Raw genomic sequence first — 9,380 nt, 5'->3', positions numbered from 1 at the left:
TTTGGGCCTCTAGGAAAAACAGGGCAAAAAGTTGCCAGTAAAGAAAAAACAGAGAATTTGATAATAGGGACGAAAACAACAAGAGCAACATGGATGAAAAGGGGTGAAGACTCAAATTCGAGTCTTATGTGCCAAAATGCGTAGCAGTCAAATCCTACCTAGGTCTACCTAAGTTTAGTTTGTTGGAATGTAGAGTTTACCCTTGGAGGAGGGGATTTGGGTTAGGGCCTATTGCAGAATGTAGAAAAATAATTTGTCTCACAGAAACTCATGAGCACGATGGTTGCAAGACTCCTGTGTTTGACGGTTATTTGAAGTTGGCAGTTTGGAACAAGGTAGCAAAAAATGGAAAAGGATATGGGGGAATATTAGTTTTAGTGAAATAAAAAGAAGGTCATCACATTTAGTTAATTAAAGAAGATGCAAATAAACAATATTTGTGGTTGAAAATATCAGAGAATCGGAATCACATAAGAATTGCAGCATGCTATTTTTCCCCTCAAGTCTCAAAAACTTACAAAAATAAGGGGCTTGACAGCAAGGATTCGTATGCAGCTTTAAAACAAGATATTGCCACGTACTCTCTACAGGGAGAAGTTCTTTTAGTGGGAGATTTCATTGTTAGAACAACAAATAATCAAGTTAGCATTATTTGTTGCAAAGAGGATAACAATCCTATTTGGCTCACTAAAGAGGAGAATCCCAAATGGGTGAGGTGTTCAGAAGATGACAAAGTTAGAAATGATTTTGGAGAGGAGTTGCTTACACTATGTGGGGCTTTCAACTTAATTATTTGCAATGGTCTAGAAAGATGGAAAAGGTCTGGGAACTTTAATTGCAACACATACAATGGGGCAAGTGTCATTGACTATGTGATGTGTTCAAAAATCTTGATAGAAAAGATAGATGAAGTTAATATTGAAGAGAATATTTGGGACTTAAAATTAGACCGTAAACCAATTTATATAAGGTTATCATGGTTAGAAGAAAGGCAACATAGGAGGAAAACCCAATGCTCTCGACAATCACCATCAAGGGGAAAAATTATTCTAACACAAGAAAATTGTACTATCTTCAAGACAATGTTAGAGAGATTAATTCAGAAGGAGAAAACTGGTTTCAAAAGCTTCAATGGTCATGAGTTAACAAATATGATTCAAAGTGCACTTGAGAAGTGCAAAAGAGAAAATAATAGGAAATCTGAATCAAATTGTTTCCCTGTAAATGCTTGGTTTGATGAAGAATGAAAAATGACAAGGAGAACCTTGAAAAAGGTAGGAAAGGAGAAGATGAATGTAAATTTATATAAGCAGATACTAAAAAGGAAAAAATATGAGTTCATGCAAACAAGGAGAGAAGAGTTAATATATTTAAGCAAGAAAAATCCGAAGCTTTTTTGGCAGGAACTGCAACCAAAGAAGAAGCAAATTGAAAATAATATTACAACCAATCAATGTTTTGAATATGGAAGACAACTCTATGAGAAAGAATATGAGGCAGAGCCCCCCCTAGGATCAACACAACTTCAAATATCTTCACGTTACAGGAGGTGGAGAATGGAATTAAGACACTGAAACCAGGAAAGGAAAAGGACTTGGTTGAACTTCAAGCAGAGTATCTAAAATGGGGAATGAACGCTCTTGCACTGCACATCATGGAAATATTCAACAATATCATTCAACAAGGATTCCCAAGAGACTGGACAATACCCCTTTTCAAAAGTGGAGACATTAATAATCCATCCAACTATAGAACAATTATGATCAATCCTTTGTTTGCAAAGCTTTTCGGCAGCATGGTAGAAAACAAAATTAGTAAGTGGGCAGATGTAAAAGAAAATAGGGCAAGAGGACAAGCGGGTTTTAGGCTGAAGAATTCTAGAGTGGATCATGGTATCACATTGAGACACATTGTTGAAAAGGTTTGGGAGGACAAAGAAGAAGTATTTTTCTGCTTTGTTGACTTCAAAAAAGCATTTGACACAATCCCTAGATACAAGTTGTGGCATAGAATGGAAGAAATTGAAATTACTATGAATTATAGAGCCGCTATCCATAGAATTTATGAAGAGGTGAAAGTCAAGATTAGAACCTCAACAGGTATTTCGCAAAGCTTTAGAAGTGACATTGGAGTCAAGCAAGGTTTCCCTTTATGTTGATTAGTGGTTGTCACTGATGTCAACACAAGCAGCACCAGGGGCTACCCTAATTTTGCAAGGGAATTTTTACTTGACAACTCATATTATTTTGCGTCAAATAACTTCTCGATGGATTCTACTCGTCGAGATGTTTTTGTTGATATATGGTACGCCTACCAGTTCTTCACGATTTGAGATTTATTTGCATTTGAAGTAAGTAACCCCAGTTAGTGGGCTAAAACCCTATGGGGTTGTGGCATGGCACTCATAATTGGTTGTGGTCATTGAATAGTCAATAATTAATAATATTTTTTTCTCCTAAAATCCCTCCAACATTCACTTGTTGAGGACCCTCTCAACTCAAGACATTCATATAAATAATGACCCTCATATCCTCCTCTTGTAGGGATTTTGTGGCTTCAAACAGGTCATCGTGGAATTTTCACTATAACAATTTTTTTTTGTGAGGCTTCAGAAGCTAAAACTAAATCCCATTTGAGCTGAAATCTTGATGAACCTCATGACCGAATTTCAGATCTTGGTTCGCTATATTTTCGGCGATATGATATGAGGAAATTAGGGTTTTTGCAGGATACTGAATTCCATCTCAAACTGGTGACGTTGGGAAAATCGTCATAACTTTCTCTCTGAGCATTGGATTCAAATTTTGTAAATAGTCACAGAAAGAGGACAGATTTTAGTTTGCTGAGTAGAATTTTCAGGGCCGAAGGTCACAACAGTGGGATATTGGGAATAAATATTTCTTGAAGAATCCAATCTTGATCAGACTTGTGGGGTTGCAAGGAGAACTCAGAGGGATACCACAGGAAAAAATTTCAGACCTTGGAGATCTGAAATTACATAGATACAACATATTCAATATCGAGCTCCTAGAAGGAAAGAAAGAGCATGCATTCAAGGATCACTGCAGTAAGGATCACGCATCAATAGTAAAGGGTAAGTATCCTACATCAAGGTATGTATGATTAAGTGTTTACATTTGTATTTTTAGTATCATATTTGACATATGTTTTTGCAGGACAACATAAGTATATACATGGTATCAGTTATATCTCTAGTCTCTATATGTCACAATTAGTTTTGATACCACATTTTGGATGTCCTATTCTTGATACTACACATTTGATGCTACACCAAGTTTGCTAAATCTATATGATGTTGTAAGTTCATGTTACTTGTCTTGTCATAGTTGATAGAATGGTCTCTATTGTTTTACTTAGAACGTGTTTCATCACAAGTCTAGGGTCTGTCATCAGTTTCTATTGTATATATCTTTAGGTTAGTTTTGGATATAGTCTTGCATAGAGTCTATGCCTATATCAAGAGTGGGAGTCTTTGTCTACTGCTACAACAAGTCAACAAAAAAAGTGACAAGAACATTTTAGGTACTCATTGTAATTTTAATTTGTATTTATTCATTATTATGCACTTACATGTGTTTTGCATGCAGAGGTAAGTTGAAGGGCATTTTTCTTTTCCTGTTGAGATTGGGTTTCGTTGGGAAAATTTGCATGTAGGTAGAAGAAGATTCAAGTACAACATCAAGCCAGGTATCAAATCAAAGGAAGCATTGCAGTGGGACATCCTTTAAAGACATGACAACTATCCGTATATTGTGAAGAAGTGTCAAGGCCAAGAGTCATCATTGTAAAATTGTAAAAGAGTCATTTGTAAAAGTGTCATCATTGGAAGAGTCATTATTGTAAAAGAATCAATCTGCCTAGAGTTGAAAAGGCATTGTTGGGAGGTATAGGAGTCTCTGTTGGGATTATAGGGTGGCAGGGAGGTGCTAGGCAGGTGCATGAAGTCGCCTACTGGTTGGAGCTTGTGAACACTTGAGGGTGGTAGGTTGGTCCAGGGTGTTGGGGTATCCATCAGTTGATTACTGAAGAAACCAGGGTGTTGTGGCGTCCTTCCAATGGGAGCTAGAGAAGAATGCTTTTCTAGAATTCTAGGAAGTTGTTGGTTTCATTTCAGTTGGGGCTGAAGATTAAAGAATTTATTAGAAAAGTGTTGAGTGGTTTTTGACTCGGAGGGGGTTTTCCACCTAAAATTTTTGTGCCTACTGTGTTCTTTTATTTACTATTATTACTGCATAAACATTAATAATAATTGAAGATTAACTAATGCCCTGAAAAGATTTAAAAGTCCTAATTGCTAAGGAATACTAATTCAGCACACCTCCCCCCCGTATTTTCCAACAATTGGTATCAGAGCTTGGTTCCTTCAATAGCAGTCTAACAATTAGAAGGAGATCATGGAGTATACTAAGAATAGATTTCCTTTGTTTAATGGAAATAACTATGCAGTTTGGAGTGGAAGAATGCAGGTTCATTTGCTGTCGCAAGGATACGAAGTATGGGAAATCGTTGACAAAGTCTTCACACCGACACAGGATGAACAATGTAAGAAAAATATGGTATATGATGCAAAGGCTAAAGATATTATTATCAGTGGGCTTATTGAATATGTTTATCTTAAGGTATTGAGTTGAAAAACTACTAAAGAGGTATGGGGCAAGCTTGAAAATATATATGCAGGTGACTCAAAGGTGAAAGACGCAAAACTTCAAATTTTCAAGGCAAAATTTGAGCAACTCAAAGTGAGGGAAGATGAAGATATTGTTGCATGCTTTCAGTGTGTTGATGAAACAAAAAACACATTGGAAGGTTTGGGAGAACTTGTTGAAACGAAAATTGTTGTCCGAAATATCCTCAGAACCTTGCCAACAAGATTTAACCCTAAGGTATCTGTCTTGGAAGATAGATCGAATCTGACCATTCTCAACATAGATTAATTGCATGGAATTCTTATGACATATGAAATGAAGATTGAAGAAGAGGATGGCACATCTCACTTAGAAACAACATTTGACGCATCCAAGAAGGATAGTAAGGACAAGCAGACCCAGAAAACAAAAACTTGCAATTGTAAGGATGAGGAAAAGGAAGAAGATGAAGAAGAAGTCTCAGATAAAGAGTTTGCCTATTTCTCATGGAAAATGAGAATAGGGACGAAAAAATTTAAAGGTAAACTTCCATTAATATGTTTTGATTGTGGTGAGGTTTGGAATTTTGCAGCCAAATGTCCTCACAAAAATGAGGTTGTTACGAAAGGAAATAAAAGTCCTAGGAAGTTCAAGAAACAAGGCAAGAAGAAATGGTTTAAGAAAATTTTCTTTTCCAAAAAGATAGCTCCTCATTCGAAGAAGACAGTGATAACGAAGAAGAATTCAATGGAAGAGTATTGTTTATGGCCAAACACAATAAGCAAGAGGCACCTGATGAAGAAGGAGACGAAGAAGAAGAAATGACTGAGGTTGAATTTCAAAACGAAGTGATCAGGGTTATCAAAGAGCTCAAGTCCAAGAAAAAGCATGTCAACACTCTTGAAGACGAATTAAAAACAGAAAGGGAATGGGTCCTAAATCTTAAAATCAAGGTTTAAGAATACAAATGAATTGAAAAATCACTCAGGAAAGAATTAAAGTAAAGCAACAAGGAAAGAGAAGCATTGGAAGCCGAAATCGTTTCTTTATGAAAGGAAGTAAAAAATGGAAAAACTCTTCAAAACTACGCCAACAACTCAAAGACTTTGGACGAACTCATCAACAACCAACGATCATGCAATGACAAGACTGGTCTTGGTTACAAAGAAAAATTTGAAAAGGAGTCAAGTCCTTCTATGAAAACTAAAGAAGATGGATATGAAAAATATACCAAGTAGGTAGATCTCCCAGCTAGATCGAGAGATCAAGACTCACAGTAAGAACCTTGGAGGACAATTCCTTGAAGAATATTTCCTCTCAGGTATCAACCTATCTTTTATGGTCATTGTTATTCATGTGGAAGGTTTGGACATAGAGCTTTAGAATGTCGCATGTATGTTTGGAATGAGTATAATTCTAGGAGATCTCTCAGAAATGGATATTCCAAAACTTAGCAGAATATCAATAGATTTGATCATTTGAGAGATGATGTCAAATGTTACAAATGTACCAATTTTGGACACTTGACCGAAGATTGTAGACTTGGAATTTCTTCAAAGGAATTCTCGCAAAATCAGAATGAACAAGTATGGAAAAGGAATACTGAAAGGTGTGCTCTCGCTCTCAAGGCTCAAAGAAATAGAAGTGTATGGTATGTTGATAGTGGTTGCTCAACGCATATGACTGGAGATAGAAATAAGTTCATATCCTTGAAAGAAAAGAAGGATGGAACAATGTCTTTTGGAAATGACGGGTCTTCAAATGTCATAGGAGTAGGTATGGTCACTCTTGGAAGCAAGGATGCATTAGCAAAGGATGTGTTGCTGGTTGAAAATATGAATCACAATCTACTCAGTGTTGGACATATGTGCGATCAAGGACACACGATGTTATTCAACTCGAAGAAATGTGAAATTAGGAAAGGCAAGTTTGGTAAAATTGTGGCTACAGTAAGCACAGCTCCAAACGACATATATATTTTGGATGAGACACCGAAAGGGTGTTTCTTAGAAAAAGAAGACAAGAGCTGGTTATGGCACAAATGAATGGGACATATAAATTTCGACAATTTGGTCAAGATCAACAAAAAGGAAGCAGTTAGAGAAATGCTGAAAATATCAAATCCTACCAATACGATATGTGAATCTTGTCGGCACGGCAAATAGACAAAAGACGAGTTCAAGACAAAGGAACATTTTGCATCACGTCCATTGGAATTAATACATACTGATCTATGTGGTCCTATGGGAACAAAAGGTTTAGATGGTAAATTATAATTTATGTTAATGATAGATGATTACACTAGAATGACAACCGTCAGATTTTTGAAGAAAAAGTCTGAGGCATTTGAATGTTTCAAAATCTACAAGGAATTGGTCGAAAATGAAACCAATTTGAAGTTCAAATGTCTAAGATCAGATAATGGTGGATAATTCATGTCCAAAGCATTTTAGCAATACTGTTACGAACATGGAATAAAAAGGAAATTCTCAACAACCAGAACACCACAGCAGAATGGAGTAGTTGAAAGAAAAAATAGAACCATACAGGAAATGGCTAGAACCATGTTAAAAGACTCAAAATTAGATGATAAATTTTGGGTTCAAGTAATTGATACTCCCGTATTCATTATAAACAGAGGCCTGCTCAGGAACAATTGTAACATGACTCCGTACGAACAAAGGAAAGGAAGACCAGCTAACATCAAATACTTCAAAATATTTGGAAGTAAATGCTACATCAAAAGAGAAGGCAAAAAATTGGGCAAGTTCAATTCCCGTGTTGACGAATGTATTTTTTGGTTATTCGCGCAAAAGAAAGGCTTATCGATGCTACAATCTAAGGCAAAAACAAATAGTTGAAAATATACATGTTACTTTTGATGAAGAATGTGTTCTAAAGGATAACAATGAGATCATCTCTTTAAGCAAATCTGAGGGGCTTGAGGTAGAATCTGTGAAGGATGAAGAAGAAGCTCCAGAACAAGACCAATCAAATAAGGAAACACAAATCAACCAAGAAGAAATAAGAAATGATCAGCAGGATGTACAAGAAGTTTCTCTAAAAGGTTCAAAAGAATGGTATCAAAATAATCATCCGTCAAATCAGATCATCGATAACATAATTGAAGGAATTGGAACTAGAAGAAGTCGACAGCTTCGTTCATCACAACAAGCCCATATTACCCTTTTAGCAACTCTTGAGCCTAGCAATTTTGAGGAACCTAGTCAAAATGAACATTGGGTAGCAGCTATGAATGAAGAAATGGATCAAATTGAGAAGAACGACACTTGGGAATTGGTTCCACGTGTAGAAAATTTGTGATAGGTTAACCCAATAATGCAATATAAATCAAAGCAGAATACTATAACCTACTTCTACTATCAATTTGTGGAAGCTTAAAGATCGAGCTGAACAATATAACCAGAAGAAGAAGAATCAATGGCACAATACACATGAAAATACTTTGGGGAAATCCTCAGATAAAAACCCCACACTATTGTATTATCATACATGGTGGAAATACATAGGAATTATACAAAGCCTTAGCTCTCACAGCTAGCTAACTCTCAGTACAATCCTCACAGATGCTCATAGGCAATCTTGGCTTCTCTCTAGCCTTCCTCTCTTCCCTCCAAGCTCCTATTTCCTTGCGCTATTCCTTGTGGATGATTAGCCTATTACCAAGTGGAAAAACAAGCCTTCAAAACTACGCAATCCTCAAGGATGAATCCTTGACTGCATGCATGAGTTTTCTCCATGAGAAAACACATGCAACTGATAGTACATTGTCCTTGAACATTAATCTCAACTGGGTCTTTCTTAGAATAGACATGCATGAGTTTTTGATGAGGGAATCTTCAGTTAACTGGAGTAGCACTAGTTGAGTGCATTAATGCATCAACTGACTGTTAACTCACCATTAGTTCCCCAAACAGTTTGGAACTAATTTAACTGGACTTAACTCAGTAAACTGATTTAACTAATTACAACTCAAATATAACTCAATCCTATCTCCTTAATTTAAGGGATAACTCTTGCATGACTTCAGAAAGACTTCTAACTTGAATTTCTCCAACTAATTAATTTAAAATAAATTAATTAATTATTTCCAAGTAGCTGTTAAGACTAAATTCGATTTTAATTCACAATTTAATTCAAGGAAAAATTAAATTGGAATATTATTGTTGCCATATTTCAACATTCCCTCTCAACAAGAAATGGATTATCTGCCACCCGGATCCTGTCTCTATGGAACTCGAAGTTACACTTTGACAATTCCTTTGTCAAAATGTCAGCATCTTGCTCCTCTGTCGAAATACACTACAACAACATGATCCTCCTCGCTACACAGTCTCTGAGATGATGATACCGGATGACGATGTGCTTGGACCTATCATGAAACATTGGATTCTCAAAGAGTTTGATACAACTCTGATTATCAAAATAGATCACAATTGGATCCATCCTCTGATTAAACAAACCAACTAGGATTTTCTGCATCCAGATGGCCTGGCATGCTACCTAACTTGCAACCATGTATTCCACCTCTGTTGAGCTGAGTGCAACCGACCTCTGTTTCCTGCTATACCAAGAAATTGTTGTTGACCCAAGGTTGAAAATACCTCCTGATGTTCTCTTCCGATCTGATGGACTCCCTGCCCAATCTGCATCAGTGAAGCCCTGTAGCTTCACTCCCTCTGTTCATATGTACCATAATCCATATTGAGATGT

Source organism: Pinus tabuliformis, chromosome 5_1 (assembly GCF_031772625.1).
Source record: "Pinus tabuliformis cultivar Carrire ecotype Pingquan chromosome 5_1, CPIR1, whole genome shotgun sequence".
NCBI classification, from domain to species: domain Eukaryota; kingdom Viridiplantae; phylum Streptophyta; class Pinopsida; order Pinales; family Pinaceae; genus Pinus; species Pinus tabuliformis.
Note: the sequence above shows the minus strand (reverse complement) of the source record.